This window comes from Lingula anatina, chromosome 6 (assembly GCF_051362555.1).
Source record: "Lingula anatina isolate TDL-2025a chromosome 6, LinAna3.0, whole genome shotgun sequence".
In the NCBI taxonomy this organism is placed as follows: domain Eukaryota; kingdom Metazoa; phylum Brachiopoda; class Lingulata; order Lingulida; family Lingulidae; genus Lingula; species Lingula anatina.
Genome location: NC_141772.1, coordinates 13,702,379 through 13,722,127, shown reverse-complemented (window position 1 = coordinate 13,722,127; position 19,749 = coordinate 13,702,379). Strand labels below are relative to the sequence as shown.

The following is a 19,749-nucleotide window of genomic DNA, read 5'->3' as shown; positions in this document are numbered from 1 at the left end:
ATGGCAAACTTCCATTTAATATTGGGACAAAACATGTCTAGATAATAATAAAAATATTTGAGCCTAAAATCCAAATTTGTTTATTAGACTTTACAATGTAACATGAATCAATGATAAAAAAATGGAACATGAAAGAAAAGAGAAGTGATTAAAACATGAACATTTATTGAAGCAGATAATGTTGAAATTTTAATTAAAAAATGTAACCTCATTACACACTTTAAAAAGTTGTTTGTAAAAATTATATAAATACCTTTTAAAGTCTCGAGTTTCCTTTAAGAAAGTTGCTGGGGAGTTTTTCCTACGTAGTAAATGGGTGTAAACTCCATTCTCTAGGTGCAGCGACTTATTTTAAATCATCGGTCGGTCTTCACGTAGTTAATATGATCTCTAACTTTGTTTTATCAACCCACTGCCAAGGCACGATGCAAGTTGACACAGTTTATCAACGTTATGGCCTCTAGGTCATTGCAGTATCAGGCTTGTGGTCTTGGGGCTTGTGTGCAGTAATTTGGGAAATATACTTAAGAAAAGTGAACATTCTGACCTCCTTAGTTGAGAAATAAAACCTTTATCAAACTTCTTTTCCGTGTGGGCCTTTTCAGGCTTAAAAGGTGGTTCGTTCGAACGCCCACTCCCCCACGCATCCAGAACTGTAGTGCTTTCAGTCATATTGCATGCCTGTCACAGGATGTTTTAATTTTTCACCTTACGTGGAGATGAATTACATCAGATTTAAAAAGAAAATTAATAAAAAAGAAGTCATTTTATTTTTCATATCCAGCATGTCTCGTATATACTATTATAGCACCTTGTCCGACTGCTGTATCATTTTCTATATAGTATGTTCACTAATATCTATATGCTTGTTTGCTATTATCTATTTGATTAATTTATCAATACGTGGATGGTAACAAGTGGTATATGTGTATTTAATGATTAACACTACTTGGACTGCTAAGATTAATTTTAAAGATTTATTGTACTGCTTCATTGTTTAGATTAACTTGTTTAATACATTCACAGCACAAGAACAAATAAAAACGATTACCCGTATCCAGGGGGTACTCCTCATACATTTATCCGTCCTCCATCAGTAATTTATCAATCAAAACGTTATGATTCATGCCTATCGCTTGGCGTTTACTTTCGTTGACCTGGTGATTATCTGTTTACTTGATTTAATATATCGATGACACAGCTCCCGTCCTTCAATCACTTAAGGACCCTATGCATGCTCAATTGAAAGTCACGAAATAGACGCTGAGAAGATTTACGCGAAATAGTAAGTATTTTATTCCTTTTTTTTCTTGAAAAATGGAACGAATCAGCTTACTGCAGCGTGGGCGTGCAGTTTGTAACCGATGAAGTCCAATGTGAATAAGATGGCATTCCGAACTGTGAACTAGCTAGTCCGAGGGTCAAATATGGCCATCCTACTTGAATACTTCCCCACGGGGAATCTATTCAGTGTCTATTAGCGGATGAGACCTCAAGCTTTTTAGTAAGTCGTCATATTTGACCCGTGGGCTAGTTATTCTATGTTTTGAATGCGGCCTTTAACGCGCTTTAACACCACAGTGTCACTAATGCATCGTCATGTACATGCATATTATCCTCATCGTGTCGAAGGGAAAACTGCAATCTGTCATCGGGGAGCTGAGGTGATTGTTGTCCTAATCGTGTCGAAAGGAAAACTGCAGTGTGTCCTCAGGAATTGAGGTGATCGTGTCTTGAATTATGCCTTCTTATGCCTTCTTTTACAAGTGCACCTGTCCTCGCAGGATGCAAGTTGACAGTGCTTGCCAACGTTACGACCTCTCGTTCAACCATGTCATCGTAGTAGGCCTGTCAGGCCAGTGGCCAGCAACTTGAATTTTTTTCCAAAGGAAAGTGAACATTTTGATACCTAGTTGAGAAATGACATTAAACCTAGATCAAAATTCAATTCCATGTAGGGTTTTCTGGCTAAAAGGGCAGTTTGCTCAACTCCCCCCCCCCTCACACAGAGCTGTAGTGCTTTCAGTCTTGGACATAATGACGATCGTCGAAGGGCGATCCCTTGGGAGGGACTGGTGTATTTTCTTGTGGATTGAAATGGGTTTTACTTAACTTTTGGCAGTACACTCAAAGGGATCCCCTGTAAAAAACGGCATACTATTTTATGTATGAATAATCATAGATTGCGTTCATAGCTATCACCCCAAATGAAAAATAATATGTATAGTGCCGATAGAAACTTTGCAATATAAGCAGCATTACATCGTAATGAAAATGATTAAAAGTACAGATACAAAGTTGTGATCGTAATGAATATATTGTACCTTTCAAAACTGATACAATATACATTTGTTAAGAGGTTAAACAGTGTAAGTAAGAGAGTTAAAAAGTGCATGTGTTGTTCAATAATAACAAAAGAATAAGGGAGTATAGTTATCATTCCTTCAGGATGATACAATGAAAAATCTGTATTAATAGAAATGGCGACCTAAGGTCAAGTAACATACCATTGCCTAATAAGAGAATGATTATATTTTGGTAATGATGTAATGATGGAAAGTTATGGAAAAAGGGATAATCATAGACATTGTGTAAGAGCTGAGGAATTATTACATTACCAAATAAGGTAATGTAGGAGAAAGACTTTGTGATACATCATGACATTGGAATGACGATCTATAGGATAAAAGAGAATACATTGTAACTGGAAAATAAGAATATACGAATAAATCTTTTAGGCTCCCAAAAAGATGTATGTTCTTCATTAATAGTACAGGCAAAATAGCGGTACTATATTATGCTTCGAACAGATGGAAATAGTCCAGCTAAGAGCACCACAGTTCCTGATCATCATTATTCTGTATACTCATTACAAGACTAGAGGTGTCATAATGCTGTACTACTGACAGAAAAATTATACCAGTACAAAACTATTTTTCTATGGCGTGATATTTGCTGGGACACACACAAATATGAAATATGGATAATCTGGTGGTCCCCATCTTCGTTTACAGAAAAAATAGTCATACAATGTTGCAAAATTTACAAAAACATTTCAGCATAGCATGCAATATAAAGGGGGTAGGAGTAAACTTAATATACAAAATTCCTTTGTTAAAAGAGTGTTTCAAACATAAAAATTGCATTTACAGTTTAAAGGCCCTGTCAGTGCAAAAAGGGAAAACAGACCCAAACTTTCTCAATTCTTACACAATTTGAATAAAATTAAAAGTAAAATTAAAATAAAAATTATACTTAACGTGCCGACTACTGGCCGATCGTTGAGTATTCATTCTAGAACCAAAGCGATGCTTGTGCCTCCTTTCTGCGACCACGGCGATGTATTGTGCGTTCTCTCTGCGTCCCTTGAGCGACCTTGCAGCGTCCATCCTCAATGACGTTCTCTCTGCGATTGTTTTGAACATGCTTAGAACGTTGCAGCGACCATGGCGTCATCGGCGATGCTTGAACGTTCTGTGTGCGACCTTATCGATCACCGTGTGTTCTTTGAGCGCCCAACGGCGTCGTGGCCAGTTTTATGGTCGAACAAAGGACGCAGAAAGGACGCCGTCCAGTGTAAAGGGGGTTTAATTGTGCAATTTCGGCATTACCTTCACCTTGTCTTGGTGGTCAACAAGAACTTTTTGAATGAATGTTAGTGTTGCACTTATGTTTGTAGGATAAACTAGATTAAAAACTAAATATGTCACCAATCAGACAGTGTCACCCTGAATTATATTATTAGGCTTCGTTCACATGCAATGTCTATTTTCTATTTTCTATTTTCGGTATGTCTTATGATCACGGTCTGTGCACTGAATATCCCGCGGCGTAATTACTGGCAGCGCGAGCCAGTTACTATAAGTTACTATAAGTAACTGGCTCGCGCTGCCAGTAATTACGCCGCTGCCAGTAATTACTGAATATCCCGCGGCGTAATTACTGGCAGCGCGAGCCAGTTACTTATAGTAACTTATAGTAACTGGCTCGCGCTGCCAGTAATTACGCCGCGGGATATTCAGTGCACAGACCGTGATCATAAGACAAACCGAAAATAGAAAATAGAAAATAGACATTGCATGTAGATAAGATGGACACTATTTGATTTCCAATCTTTATTAACTGGAAACAATGAAGGCTGAAATGCATACAAACAAACTATTAGTAAACTCAGTAATATAATAAATGGAAAAATATGAAATACTCAATAAAGAACTAGATTATGAAATACTGATATATGTAAATAAATGTAAGTCACCTCAGGTATAAAAAGTCCTGCACACCTCCTATCAGGGTGAAGTCCAGTGTCTGAATGATTCACTATATAGGCCTACACAGTGTGCATATAGAGAATGACATGTTCTCCAGGTAAGTACTGATGCAACATAGCCTTTGGCTACATCTAACATCTGACTAAGTACTCTTGGTAAGCAATTACCTTTGAATGAAAACTACAGTATGCTCATTATTCTCTATGCCCCCCCAGTCTTTTAAACATTAAAGACGGTTAAAGTTAGTTTTTATTTAGTCTTACAGATCTGCGTAGTCCTTCATTTGATTCCTTTAGTCCGGGTTTGTTGTGTGGTAAAAGTCTTGTTAACATCCGTGGTGGTTTTGGAAGTGCTTTAGGAGTTTCATGAGATGGTTGTGTTAAAGGTAGTGTTCCTGTTTCTTTACACTTTCCATCAGTTTCATTTGGTCCTATGGGTAGAGTTGTGGTGACAGTTTTTTCCGACTCCACTGACTCATGTGAATTTTTCAATAAGGTAGATTCTGGTTCTGGTAATTTGCTGAATGTAGGTGTGTCATTGTTTACTGTAGGCTGTTGTATGTAAAATCTGTGCTTTAGGTCATCAATGATAGAGTGACGAGGTAGAGATGACACATACGGAATGAATTTCCTTAAGAATTTTCTATTGCGTAGTGTCACACGTCCAGATCCATCAACTTTCACCAGGTACTGGTCAAACTGTTTTACTTCAGTAATAGTGCCAGTTTTGTCCCATTTATTTGGATGCGGACCAGTCTGATTCTGAATACGAACGTGGTCTCCAATAGCAAGTGGTGGTAGGCGTCTAGTGTGTTCACTCCAGTGTTCTGCGGATTTCATATGTCTGTTACGGAGTGCTTCCTCACGTGCTGCTAATGTTGATTTCCATGTAGGATGTGGTTCGTATCGACCTGGTAGTATTGGAATAAAATCCCTTATTGGCCTTCCAAATATACACATTGCAGGGGACAGTTTTGTATCTGGATCAGGTGTATTACGGTACTGTAATATTGCACGCTGCACTGAATTGGTGTCCAACTCACCATTTGGTCCTGTATTGTTCATAAGCAATCGTTTGACTGTTTTGACACCAACTTCAGCGCGACAATTGCTGTGGGGAAATGCTACAGATGATAAACGGTGATGTACACCCCAATCTTCAAGGAATTTGCGTGTTTCAGAAGAAGTGAATTCAGGGCCTCCATCGGAAGCCAATTCCTCTGGGATCCCATAAGTAGAGAATGCACGGCGTAGACTAGTAATTAGTCCTTTAGATCCTCCAGATGCATATTCTACAATTGGCCAGTTGGAGTATCTGTCAACAATGACCAAGTAGTGAGTACCCTTAAACATGAAAAAATCTGCACAGATGCACTGGAAAGGATACTTTGGTGGTATGGGATTGTAGGGTGGCGCAGAAGGTTGTGATGGTGCAATCTGGTGACAATGGTTACAATTTGCACGTACAGCAGTGATGTCCGCAGTTATACCTGGCCAGAATACAGAAGCCTCTGCTCTGGATATCATGGATGAGATGCCTTGGTGAGCAGCGTGAAGTGCAGAAAGTATTTGTTCCCTAAGGCATGGTGGTATAATAATGCGATCCTTGTAAATAATAACACCATCAACACTGTAGATGTGTTCCCTGAATTGGTGGTATTCACGCAATGGAGGTGGCAATTCATGGCGGTGTTTGGGGATTCCTGACTCAATGATTGACAGTAGCTGATTCATATTTTCATCACTTGCTGTAGCCTGCCTAACTTGGTTCCATGTAATTGACTTAATTGTGGAATCAAGGGCATAAATAGCAGAGTCAATCAAATTTTCCTCAATGTCAGTGTAATCATTTACACCATCCATTAGTTTGATGCCTCCTATGAAAGATTGAAAGATGTCAGCGGAATAAGGTAAGTCATAAGATTCAGCAGTACTAGAAATATCGTCTTGAAGCTGCATTTTGGGTGGGTGCTGTTCCCCTGTTGGGTGACGAGATATTGCATCTGCGGCTTTCTGCTTAGCACCTGGAAGATGAATGATACGGAATCTGTAACGGAGAGTACGTTCCTTGAGGTTCCTGAGACGTGTGTTGGATATGGCATCAAGGGATCTGTCTCCAAAGATTTTGAGAAGTGGCTTATGGTCAACAGCTATCACTAGGTCAGTGCATCCCAGAACAAAGAATCTTGCTTTGTCTAAAGCATAAGCCACGGCTAGTGCTTCCCCTTCCACAGGTGCATATCTGGATTCAGCAGGATGTGTGAATCTACTACCTACAAGGACAATTTTCCATCCCGTTTTACAGCAAAATGGTTTTGCCACTATACAATTGCAATGTTTCTGGAATAACCAAAATCCTATTCCACTTTTAGACCAATCTGTGGCTAGGCAAGTTGTTTTGTTCTTGTCGTATATCTTGACACCCTCTTCTATTTCATTGATGATTACTTGTTTGGATTCCTGAAAAATTTTATCTAATTCTTCAGTCCATTTGAAAGGCGTGCCAGGTTTGAGTAGCTCACGAAATGGTAACATCCTATTGGCCATGCTGAAGGCATAAGAAACCTGATTTAGGAGACCAAACCAAGAACGTACATCTGTGATGTTTTTAGGTGTTGGGAATTCTGTAATTGCCTGCAGGTATTTAGGACAAGGTTTTACACTGTCCATTGTTATTGTGAATCCAGCAAAATCCACCTGGTCTGCAGCAAATACAAATTTATCAATGTTGAAAGTTATCCCATTTTTTCCACATATATCCAACCATTCAACAGCTTGCCAAAAGCTTTCTTCAATAGAATTTGCCCATAGTAGAGTATCATCTACACATTTAGTTTTTCTGGGAATGTTGGAAACAATATCATCATAACGGTGGGTGTAGGCATCACCAGAAGCGATATATCCTTGAGGAGCAACGCAATACCGATAGCGCCCCCATGGTGTTATGAATGTGGTGAGATGTCTGTCATCTTCATGAAGTGGGACGCTGTGATAGCCGTTCCATGCATCAAAGACTGTCTTCTTTTTACCTTGTGGAACAGATCTTGCTTGATGAAACGGTGATTGAGTATGATGTGTTTCACGTTTAGCATGGGCATTTAATGCTTGAAGATCAACAGTTCTGCGAAGTTTGCCATTCTTCTTTGCACAAACGACCATCCTATGGCACCATGTAACTGGTTCTCCTAGTGGAACGGGTTCAATAACACCTAGTTTCACATCTTGGTCTAAGCCAGCCTTGACTTGGTCTTGCCAGTGTAGTGGTACTGGTAAAGGGGTATGGTATGCTTTGGGTTCTGCTTCAGAGTCCACCATTAGTCTCATAGGGGATCCATTCATCATTGTGAGTGGCTGGTGGGTACACATGTTAAAAGAGCTGGATCTGTAATAGTCAATAAGCCATTGCTGAAGCCGCTGACGGTTTTCTTCTGTTGCTGGATAAGGAATAGATGTTGGACGTGAAGGCGGAGGTTGGCGTTTTGGGCATTCACAATCGGCATTTGTTTCATATCTTTTTGTATCACCGGCTGTTTGACAAGCATCTCCAACTTGAGGGAAGTCAATGGAAATGAGACCGAGGTCAATGCATGCTTCTCTGCTGAGGAATATTCTGTCTGAGTTGTCTGTTATGTAGACGATCTGTCTCGTTGTGTGGTGTTTTCCAAGCTTGTCTTCACCAGAGAATCGTAATATTACAGCACCCAGAATGTTTATTCCTTTGTTATTTGCTGCATGCATTTTCATTTTAACTGGAATGAGATCCTTTTCAGTTAACTGAAGGGGTTGGATTGCTTTAATACCAGCAAGACAGCTTTGACATCCAGTGTCAGCCATTACATTGAGCATTGTAGATGTAGTTGGAAGGTCTACATTGAAGCCAAGATCAGAATAATCTTGAGAGGATACAGTGGCTTGTAATGATATGTATGGTTGAGGTCTTGATTTACTTTTGATCCACTTGTCATTTAGCTGATTATATAGGTGGTGATCTAATGCAATGGCATTTGCAGCTCGGTCGTGGTCCAATTCACCTATTGTGCATAGCGTATAAAATGACTCATTGCTATGCTCCATAAAAGCAGATTCCCCATGATTAGTTACTGACTGTGTTTTGGTATTGGACGAAGATGGGGGACCAAGCTTGGGTTTGTTCTTGTTGCGACACATGTGGTCGAAATGGTGACTGCGTTCACAGTATTTGCAGATATGGTTGTATGCTGGGCACATTTTCTGACGTGTGCGAAATGGTGCTTTAATACCATGGCCTTTTTCCCCACAGTAACTGCATATCTCAGCTTTATCAGACTTTGCATACCTTTGAGCGCGTCTGTACGAGCTAGTGGCATGGGCACCTTCGGAAGCATTTAATGTCGCTGATGAACGTTTCCCAGATTCTTTAGATTCAATAAATCTGAACACATCTTCAAGGTCCATGTTCTGGTTCATATTTCCAAGCAGGTCTAGCTGGATTTCATTATCGGCTATGCCACGACTTAAAATGTCCCTTAATATGCAATCTGTGTAATCTACATCTGTTTCACAGTTAGGGCATTTAAGTGTAAATTTACAAATGCTAGCTTGACCTTTGATTCTTGCCCCAAACTGACGAATTGGTTCTTCTCTGTCCTGCCGCATCTCATGTAGAATGACTCGGGCAACCATGGGATTTTCTTCACGTACTGCCAGTCTCTTGATAGCAGATAGTACCTCTTCTTCACTTTTGTTTGTAAGAGTTCCACCAGCTGAGCGGGTGATATTTTTCCTAAGAGTTTCATCACAGCATTCCAGTAATTGTATTACACGATCTTGGCCAGTAATTTTGGTTGCTATGGTATATTCTTTCCATCTAGTCAGAAAGTAAGTCCAATCTTCACTAGTACCCGCTGTAGATATTGTGGGGCGACGAATCTTGTCAGTTTTGACCTTTGTAGATGACTGAGAGGAAGTGGCATTATGGCTTTGTGCATGTATTGTCAATAGTGTGTTGACAATGGTATCTGCCACATCTTCTGTCTCATAGGTGCAGTCTGGGAATGGGCACTTTACAACTGGCATGCTGGCCTGTAGGATGGACTGTTTACCGGTAGACTATGGTCATACCTGAGCCTTCATAGATAAGATGGACACTATTTGATTTCCAATCTTTATTAACTGGAAACAATGAAGGCTGAAATGCATACAAACAAACTATTAGTAAACTCAGTAATATAATAAATGGAAAAATATGAAATACTCAATAAAGAACTAGATTATGAAATACTGATATATGTAAATAAATGTAAGTCACCTCAGGTATAAAAAGTCTTGCACACCTCCTATCAGGGTGAAGTCCAGTGTCTGAATGATTCACTATATAGGCCTACACAGTGTGCATATAGAGAATGACATGTTCTCCAGGTAAGTACTGATGCAACATAGCCTTTGGCTACATCTAACATCTGACTAAGTACTCTTGGTAAGCAATTACCTTTGAATGAAAACTACAGTATGCTCATTATTCTCTAGCATGTGAACGAAGCCTTAGAACTCCCATTGACCACATGTCTAGCCCTAACAGAGTAGGTGGCCTCCATGAAGTTCTCAGAATATGTAATAACTGGAGATGCCAGTGGCTCCTCTTCAAATACTGTTTCCTCTTTAACCAGAAGATGGTAATGCTCTTTAACTGATAAGGTATACACAAAAGGCCTACACACCTGGTCGCATCTGGAAAATATCAAAGAGAATAAATCTGATGAAATTATGTTGTTTTAACGTTGAAACAAGGTTGAACCATAATGTTGATAATACGTTGGATAAACATTGGATTTGAAAGTTGACTCAACGTCAGATAACAACATTGTATCAACCCCAGTTGTTAGACAGCGTTATTGCATGAAAAGACATTAAAATGACCTGAAACGTTTTATTTTTGGTACAAAACACAGGTACACAATTATTATAACGTACACTGTAAAAACATCCAAGTGCCTGCTTTGTATGATTTTTTCAACGCATTTAGCTCCAAAGAATGTTTTGCACCTAAGCATGGTACACCCTTTTAGCCTGGATGTGTTTAGCAGTAGGGCATGTTTGATGACTAAATATATATAGGGTATATATGTATGGCCTTTAAGTCAAAATTTCCAAGGTTTGGATTAATATATATAGTTATTTTAAGATATATAAATATATAACAAAGTCACAGTCACCTCAACCTGTCTATCTAGAACAGGGTACCGAGAACTGTCAACTTTATTAACTTCACTCCATCACATTTACAACAAAAAATGTTAGTTGACCTTGCAAGGAATTCAGTTTATTGGAATGTATTTCTGAATAACAAGTTAAGAAAATGCACTAGTTCACTAAAGACACAAAACAACTGTCACTTTTACTTTAAAACACTTTTTATGTACAGACACAGATGTGTCTGTACATATAGCCATCATCTGCGTCTGTCGTCGCCGTCGTCGCCGTCGTCGCCGTGCACTTTTACCGATAACACGATAAGTGGAAAACCATTTTACCTTTTGACTTGAAACTTGCAGAACTGATGAATATTCATAATACGCAGGTCAAGTTCGAAAATCAGCATGATCGGGTCACTTTTAGGGAATTTATGCTGTTTTTTCACTTTTTTCAGCATATATGCAGCACCGATAACACGATAAGTGGAAAACCATTTTACCTTTTGACTTGAAACTTACAGAACTGATGAATATTCATAATACGCAGGTCAAGTTCGAAAATCAGCATGATCGGGTCACTTTTAGGGAATTTATGCTGTTTTTTCACTTTTTTCAGCATATATGCAGCACCGATAACACAATAAGTGGAAAACCATTTTACCTTTTGACTTGAAACTTACAGAACTGATGAATATTCATAATATGCAGGTCAAGTTCGAAAATCAGCATGCTTGGGCCATTTTTAGGGAATTTATGCTTTTTTTTCACTATTTTCAATATAAATACAACACTAATAACACAATATAAGAAAAACGGATTGGCCAATTGTAATTATACTCACAGGAGTGGTCAATCTTACTAAAACGCAGGTTGAGTTCGAAAATCAGCATAATCGGGCCATTATTTTAGAAGTTATACTGTTTTTCACATTTCCTCAGATTCAATTATAAGGCATGTTAACAGTCTCATTATTTAACTAATAAGATGCCTAAAAGTGTTTGTTTGATATTTCCTGCATCGTTACAACATTGTTAGTTGATTATGTAAAAAACATGGTAAACTTGTTATCATGTATTGTGTAATAAAGTGTCAAAAATGGAAATAAACTCATATCATTGCAGTTTGTCAGATTCAATCATCCACTATGTTCAGAATCTCAGAATGGAGGAAATTGGACATTTAACACTGTTCTATTGATACTTTTCCCATCTCATCAATTTTCTTAGTTGGTCATATAAAAAGGCAGTAAAATGTTTATTTTGTTTTATGTTAAAAAAGTGTTAAAAATGGAAATAAACCCATTTCAGAACAGTGCTGTCTTGTTTACATTTTGGCATTTTCAAGGCGTGACTTTGAAGTTCCATGGGCCTGAAGACCTTGCTAGTCACATTTTCTGAATATCTGTGAAACAAATATTTTATAATTAAAAATTGATGGTCATTAAGCTGTTAAACATTATGTAATATTGCATCAAAATTTGAAGAAACCCCTATTTTGGGCACTGCTCCTATGATGACCATTTAAGGGAAATCATGTCACTTACTGTTCTCAAACTTACAGGAAAGAAACATGGGTCTAACATACAGCTTCAATAGGCAACGCAGTCTGTTTGGTAAATTTTTCTGGCAATTTAACAGTTTTTTGTGAAAATTTAATTTTTCACTTATTTGCATCTTTATTTTCTGTACTTTGTCTGTACATTTGACAGCTTTGCTGCCTTGTTTTTTATTATTTTGATAAAGTTAGTTACAGTATTGATAAACAAAGTATCATGTTTTCAATAATTAATATTTTTAATTACAATCCATGTCTGCAAGGTTGTGTCAATGACCAAAATACAACGTTGAGTCAACGTCACATTATGAAGGTGTTTTGACGTGGCTGGATCAACGTTGATTTTACGTTGAATTTAGGTAGATTAACGGTTATTCAACGTATCAACCTGTTTTCAACGTTGATCCAACGCGACTATGCCTGCTGGGAGATGTGCTCATGTTACATTTAGGAAATTAAATATCAGCACCACTTATTACAGTAACCTTTTTATTTTGTGAATCTATGTCTATGAACGGATTCTAGGACAATTTCCCCCCCCCCCCGGACTATTCCCCCCCCCCCCCCCGGACAATTCCCCCCGGACGATTCCTACCTCTCCCTAGAGATGCACATTGATTCAAGACTTATTCAATCAAGGAGGGAGAAATAAAACAATTAAAAATAACAGTTAATTCATCAAAGGGCTACCTGGATGAGTGAGATAATCTGCTTACCCCTGCTTTACCTAGAGATATAATTTGATCAGATTTTAATAAATTGTTCTGTACTTCTATCACGAAAATTTTATGTACTTGTACTCCATGAAAACAATTTGTTTAATAAAATTAATATTATCTATCCACGAGTTGCATCATTACACTAAGAAATATTCAGAAAATGGATGAAAAGATTTGAACTTTGAACTCTTTAATTTATATTTGTATATAAATATATATTACCTATTATTTTATGAACGTTATATAAGACGACAGACAAATACATGTACACACTTTCTTGGAGGTATTACTTATTATTTTCATTTAGAAAGATGGGCACCCCCTGTATCATCTACTCATGTGACCGTCAGAAGAGGGAAACATGCATGCTAACAACAATGGAGACGCTTCTACACGACGCCAGGAAACTCTTTGGTTAGTACAGTCTTTTCCATTAGGTGTTCTTGTTGAACCTTTTTTAAACATACGACTTTCTGTTAAACAATAAACAATAAAATCAATCATGTAAATAGACGACGCATAAAAAGTGTGTGTGTGTGTGTAGGTGTGTGTGTGTGTGTGTGTGTGTGTGTGTGTGTGAGTGAGTGTGTGTCTGTGTGCTTGTGTGCGTGATCTTGAAAACCTGCATTACAATGAGCCAAAACTTTCCAGAAACCATTGAAGATTACAACATGTAGATTGCCTACACAGATGTACTTGCATTCTTTTTAATGTGTCGAAAGGATAGGGGAACGCTCCATTTAATTTTTGTATGTAATCTGCTTCTCCCTGTTAGATTTTGGACAAGATGACCAGCTCTCTGTTGTTCTGGAAAGGGAAGGAGCTAGGATAACCAAAGAAGACGTTCTTCATGGCATAGCTAAGAAAAGAGATGTTTTAGAGCTGATGATCCTGAATCTGACAAGACAAGAATCATGGGCTCCGGAAGAAGGTACAATAAAACAAAAGAACAAACGGTCTGAAACGTTAACATTTACTTTAAGTTATGATCTCTTTAATGAAGCTGTTTACTCCCAAGACAAAGCCTAAACATTGGCCAATCCAATTAGACTTGACCAAGTTTAATTTCACATGTCAAACTAAGTTAATGCTCTATTACAGTGCCAAGTAAACTGACTAGCCCACATATACAGACGATCAGCGTCAAACAAAGCCAAAACATCCAAATAGGAGACAGCAACAGGTTTCTTCAGGCAGATTATACAGGGGATGTAGAAGATGCACAGGTTGGCATGTCGGTGCAAGGTAAGAGTTGTCACATTCATGGACGGATACAGGAATCCGCCCCCTCTCTTTCCAACAGTGGAGAAATGACACCCGCATCGCACACACACACACACACACACACACACACACACACACTACTCCTCAGGTGTATTCTATACACGTTATATAATGCTTTATGTAGGAGAATGGATTTTCATTTTTGGATTAAGTAAAAAAGTGATGTCAGTTCTACTCATCCAAATTCTGCTTCGTTTTATCTAGAAGTGAAAGGAATTTCAACCAAAATATCTATGTTCAAATATATTTTCTTTTTTTTTCTCATACTGCATTATGAATATGATGTTGATATGCGAATATTGAATATTTAATTTAAATATTTAAATATTGTATCACAGACCATTCAAAAGTTAATAATATCAAGATGGTGATGATTTTATCAAGAAAAAAAGACAAATAAATTCATAAAATGTACATAAATGTTAGTATCCTTATTATAGAAGACAAAAAAGTATGGCATTAAACCGTTTGTGTACCTTCATTTCAGCAGAAAAAACGGAAGATATTTCAGTGACACATGATCCATTACGTCGACTGTCTTCACTCATCTCACAGCCTAAGCTTTGGTACGAGCTAGATAGGACTGCCCGCCAGGTGGACAGAAACAAAGTCCTGGAGTACAGGGATGACAACGGATTTAATGTGCTACATGTCGCAGCGTTTCACAATAACGTAAATGCAGTTGTCACAATATTTCGACATTTTGATTTGTCGACACTTTCCACTCAGGTCACAAGTGGCACTCACCCTGGTGAGCTGGAGGGTTGTACTGCAAAAGAGATAGCTTTGAAGAGACACAACGAGAGAGTGGCAGACCGAATTGATTCATTTAAAAAAACTGATAGTGGAATGAATGTAATCCACAAGGTTGTAAGGAGTCAAAACATTGATAAGTTAAAAGAATTCTGCACTCGTGACCATAATTTGGTAAATATTACTGACTCAGATAATTTTACCCCGCTGCACTATGCCGCCGGTGTAGGATTCCTAGATGGCGTGAAGCTGCTTCTCGAAATGGGTGCAGACCTGAATGCTGTCACAGATGATGGTGAAACAGCCCTGGGTCGTGCCTGTAGGATGGGGTACGATGACGTGGTGGAGTACCTCACTGATCTACCGAATATAGACATCAAGAAAAGTGTGGTGTCAGATACGGGAGACATAACGTGCCTCGATGCCGCAGCGATGGGTAACTACAGAGACATATACAACAGGCTGCAGCGCCATGGTTTACCTGTGACCAGCAATACCCTGGTGTGTGCCGCATGGGGCGGTCAAGTCGAGTTAGTGAAAGAAATAGCAACAATGGTTGGAATCGATGTCAATTATGAGAACAAGCACGGGAACATAGCTCTTTATGTAGCAGCTGGAAATGGCCATGTAGATGTGGTGAAGTGTTTGATAAATGAACATAATGCTGACCCAAATATTCAGAACAAGGACGGAAACACAGCTCTCTATGTAGCATCTGGAAATGGTCATGTAGATGTGGTTAAATGTTTGATAAATGAACATAATGCTGACCCAAATATTCAGAACAACGATGGAGACACGGCTTTACATATCGCAGTTCTCAACAAGGACAACTTGGATGTTGTGGAATGTCTGTTAGATGAAGGCGGAGCAGATCCAACCATCCTAAATAACAAAGGCGAAAATCTAGCACACATGGCAGCAAAGAGTGGGCAAGTGCAATGTTTAAATGCCATTCTGAGAAGAAAGCGTACACTGATTGACTAACGAGGTCATCTCTACAAAGGGACTATCGTGTATAAGGTGTGGGGTAAGGATAGAGAAAGACCCGCGTGGCATTATGTTCTGGTCAAGAGGAAGCTTTTTGCTGACTTCTCGGTAAAACTAAATGTTACAATTTTAGATGTGGAAGATTACGGGAAAGTGCTGCACTCAGGATGGGGAAAAGAACCCCCCGATGACATTGTAAAGAAGATTCAAGAGACGTATGTAACATTTGCAGATTCCGCACACGAGGATCTAGCCCCGCTCCACCACGCAGTTCTAAAACAACACCCCGCTGTGGTGGAGAAACTTCTGGAGCTTGGGGCTGCCACAGACGTCCGCGATGCTTATAAACTGACGCCGCTGCATTTGGCCTGCATGCAAGGTAACAGAGAAATTGTGAAACTACTGGTGGAAGCTGAGGCGGACACCAAGGCGGCAGATGATGATGGCGACACCCCACTGGACGTGGCAAAACTCAACCACCAGGACCTCACTGTTGCTTTCTTGGAGAAGGCTGAGATAGTGAAATTCTTTAGAGTAGGTGTTCATTTTTTTTTTTTTTTTTTTTTTTTGCAATTTAATTATGAGATGATAAGTAGGTATGCCTGAACACTTATTTATAATTTCTCAAAATTGAAATTACATCGTTTCTCTTCTAACAGGATACTATCCAAAAGCCATTCAAAGAAATGGAAGATGTACTGGTGCATGGACTTGACAATGACATTACAGTTAATGCCTTGAAGACCCAGCTTAAAGACTTAAGTATGCACATGCCTTCATTTCTTTATCTATTTTAATAGTCACCACAGCCATTTCTTAACTTAATGGTATTTTAAGCTGGACATGATGTGATAACTTTACAACCAACTTCTTATTTATAATATATTTACAATTCAAACACGTACACATCTGAACTGAAGTCGACACAATGACAAGGAAGTAAATCTGAACTTTAATTTGAAGTTTCGAAATTGGTCTTATGTATGATTTGCTAATAGATGCGGTGGCCCACAAGTGCACTCCAAATTCCAAACGACACTCCCAATTCTAAACCTCACACCGAATTCGTAAACCTCACTCCGAATTCGTAAACCCCACTCCGAATTCGCAAACCTCACTCCGAATTCGTAAACCTCACTCCAAATTGAAAAAACTCACTCCGAATTCGCAAACCTCACTCCGAATTCATAAACCTCACTCCGAATTAAAGAAACTCACTCCGAATTCGCAAACCTCACTCCGAATTCGTAAACCTCACTCCGAATTCAAAAAGCTCACTCCCAATTCCACTATGCCAATTCTCATCAAAGTTCTCTTCGAGAAATCTTATGAAACAGTAATTCGTCTGGGACAAATAATTTTTTTTAGCTGGGCGCTTCCAGTGAAAGGTTCGAGAGAGTTTTAGCAAACAGTGCGAATTGTGTTACATTTTGGTTTGCGTGATACATACCTTACGAAAATAAACCAACAGTTTACGTCACAAGGTCAATTCACTCTCTCTCGCCAGGGACACAAATTGGGGGCAAGAAGCAATTTACAGGTTTACCATTATAAATAAAAGGACAAATTAAGTGACACTGCTCCCAATTTTCTCAACATAGGATTGATACTACTAATAATCCATACGTGTCAGGGGTGGATCCAGGATTATTTGAAGGGGGATCTGTTTTTTTTTTTTTTTTTTTTTTTTTTGGGAATGACAGGCTGCACATGCAGAGCTGCCCCCCCCCCCCTTATAGGGCGAACAGTGCTATTTGGTACATTTTAGAACTATTATTCAAAATTCTAATTTTAACATTGGTGTTTTTTTTTTTTTTACAGAATTCAAAAGGGGGGTCAAGACCCCCCTCACACGCCTCCCCCCCCCATCCACCACTGCATGTTATTCATTCGAAATCGATTAATAAAGTGTAATTAATCTGATTAATTTCAATTATTAGATTATCTATGATCTTCAATTATTAGATTATCTATGATCTTAGATGAATATTTCAGCTGCAAAAGAGTGAGGGGCTACTAATTACTATTATCAAGTATACTCGGTTATATAACAGGTACATGTGTAGGCCTACAGTATATGATAATACGGATTGTTTTGCCCATTTATAAATAATATAAGCCAATGTCGACACCCTGAAACATGTTTTATCTGTATTAAACATTCATTTCAAAATAATCATGTGAAAATGCTTGAAGTTGTAAATAATAAATAACGCACGTTTATTTACATACATGTAGTGCATAAATCTGTTCCTTCCAACGCTGTTTCAACTCGTAATTCTGTTCTCATATTCATAATACATGTATAATTCCTTACAACGACACACACAAGAAAACACGTAAACATAATATATTTTAATTGTGACTTGCTGTTAAGTACATGTATGTTTATCCCTATTTTCTTCATTTCTTCTATTACCTTGAGCTTAAAAGGGTCATACGTCTACGTCATCATTTTGTGAATGGGAATACAGCGCACCAAGTTGTATGAAAAATAACTAGTTTTCACACGAAGCCCTCTATTGGCAAAATCCCCTAGCCCATCTTAGAATATTACTTCCGACTTTATACGGCAGTGAACGGGGTTAAAATATGAATTCGGAGTGAGGTTTACGAATTCGGAGTGAGCTTTTTCAGTTCGGAGTGAGGTTTACGAATTCGGAGTGAGCTTTTTCAAATCGGAGTGAGGTTTACGAATTTGGAGTGGGGTTTACGAATTCGGAGTGAGGTTTGCGAATTCGGAGTGAGCTTTTTCAATTTGGAGTGAGGTTTACGAATTCGGAGTGGGGTTTACGAATTCGGAGTGGGGTTTAAGAATTGAGAGTGAAGTTTAAGTATTCGGTGTGAGGTTTAGAATTGGGAGTGTCGTTTGGAATTTGGAGTGCACTTGTGGGCCACCGTAAATAGATACATCTACACTTAATGCCTTTTTTAATCATTTTTTATATAAAAGAAAAATAATCACTATTTCAGTTAAACAGTTGACGAAGGGAGGGTTTTCCTGCTTTGCAGAACTGGGTCTAACAGAAGAAGACTCTTCCACAGTAGGGCACATGCCGCTCAAATAAGGGAGTGATTTGAAACGTCCGCTTCATGAAATAAATTGCATAGAGGCAACTTGTTGAAGTTGGAAATATAACAGTATGATCTCAGATCGTCAAACATAAAAGGCGATTTTATGAAAATAATATATAATAGTATATTGTCATCTGAAAAAGAAAAGACCAGATGAGAACATTTGCTACTAATTAGCTGATCACCACCAGAGCTGCAAGAATGTGGTCAACGCTTTGGTGACATGGTAAAATGGGCGTTTGTTTCTTTAAAATTTACGTGGCTGTTTGTGAGATGTGTGTTTTGCGCTACATTAACAAGTTATTAATAGCATGAGGCACCACTAATATGTGTTTTTTACAAATGCGTCATGTATAAAAATATTTACTGCTTGGAAGCTTTCGTAATTTGTATAAAATCGCTGACACTTTAGCTTTGTGATAAATAATGGACAATAAGCTCAAAGCAAAAATAATGAAATTTTACTTTTCATGCTGGAAAATACATATATAAAATGATATGAATGAAAACATCCGTTTGTAATATTTGTTGGCAACATACATGTATTTGTTTGTAGGAGTTAGATTTGTAACATCAAGGAAAAAATATATCCGCTAAAAAACGAAAAATTTAATATATGTGTGTCTTGCACTGGTTAGCTCCATTTACAATGACGGGAAATAGTTTGAAGATACACATGAGGAAACGCACAGCAGATGGAAGACCTTTATGTAATTCTCTCTCTCTCTTTTGCTGGAACCTATGAAACATCTTGTTTTTTGATATCCTAGTTGATGTAGTAGATGTTATTGACAGATAAAGTTTGAGAGTAATTGAATTGTTTTTCAAATTGACTATATAGAAGGGTACGTTAAATTTAGTGGCAATATTGCCTAAAATATTTCAAACTTAATCGCAAAGGGGTCTCTATGCTAAAATATATGAAAGCAGATAA

General features: G+C 38.2%; 1 non-coding gene across 1 annotated transcript; it reads left to right on the top strand.

Moving 5' to 3' along the window:
• The first annotated feature begins 1,198 nt into the window (after positions 1 to 1,198).
• LOC106151907 (uncharacterized) lies at positions 1,199 to 19,247 on the top strand. Its single transcript, XR_015334995.1, has 7 exons — positions 1,199 to 1,285; positions 13,021 to 13,127; positions 13,489 to 13,644; positions 13,815 to 13,958; positions 14,485 to 16,274; positions 16,400 to 16,502; positions 18,714 to 19,247. It is a non-coding gene; the product is annotated as an uncharacterized LOC106151907 (transcript).
• The last annotated feature ends 502 nt before the right edge of the window (positions 19,248 to 19,749 follow it).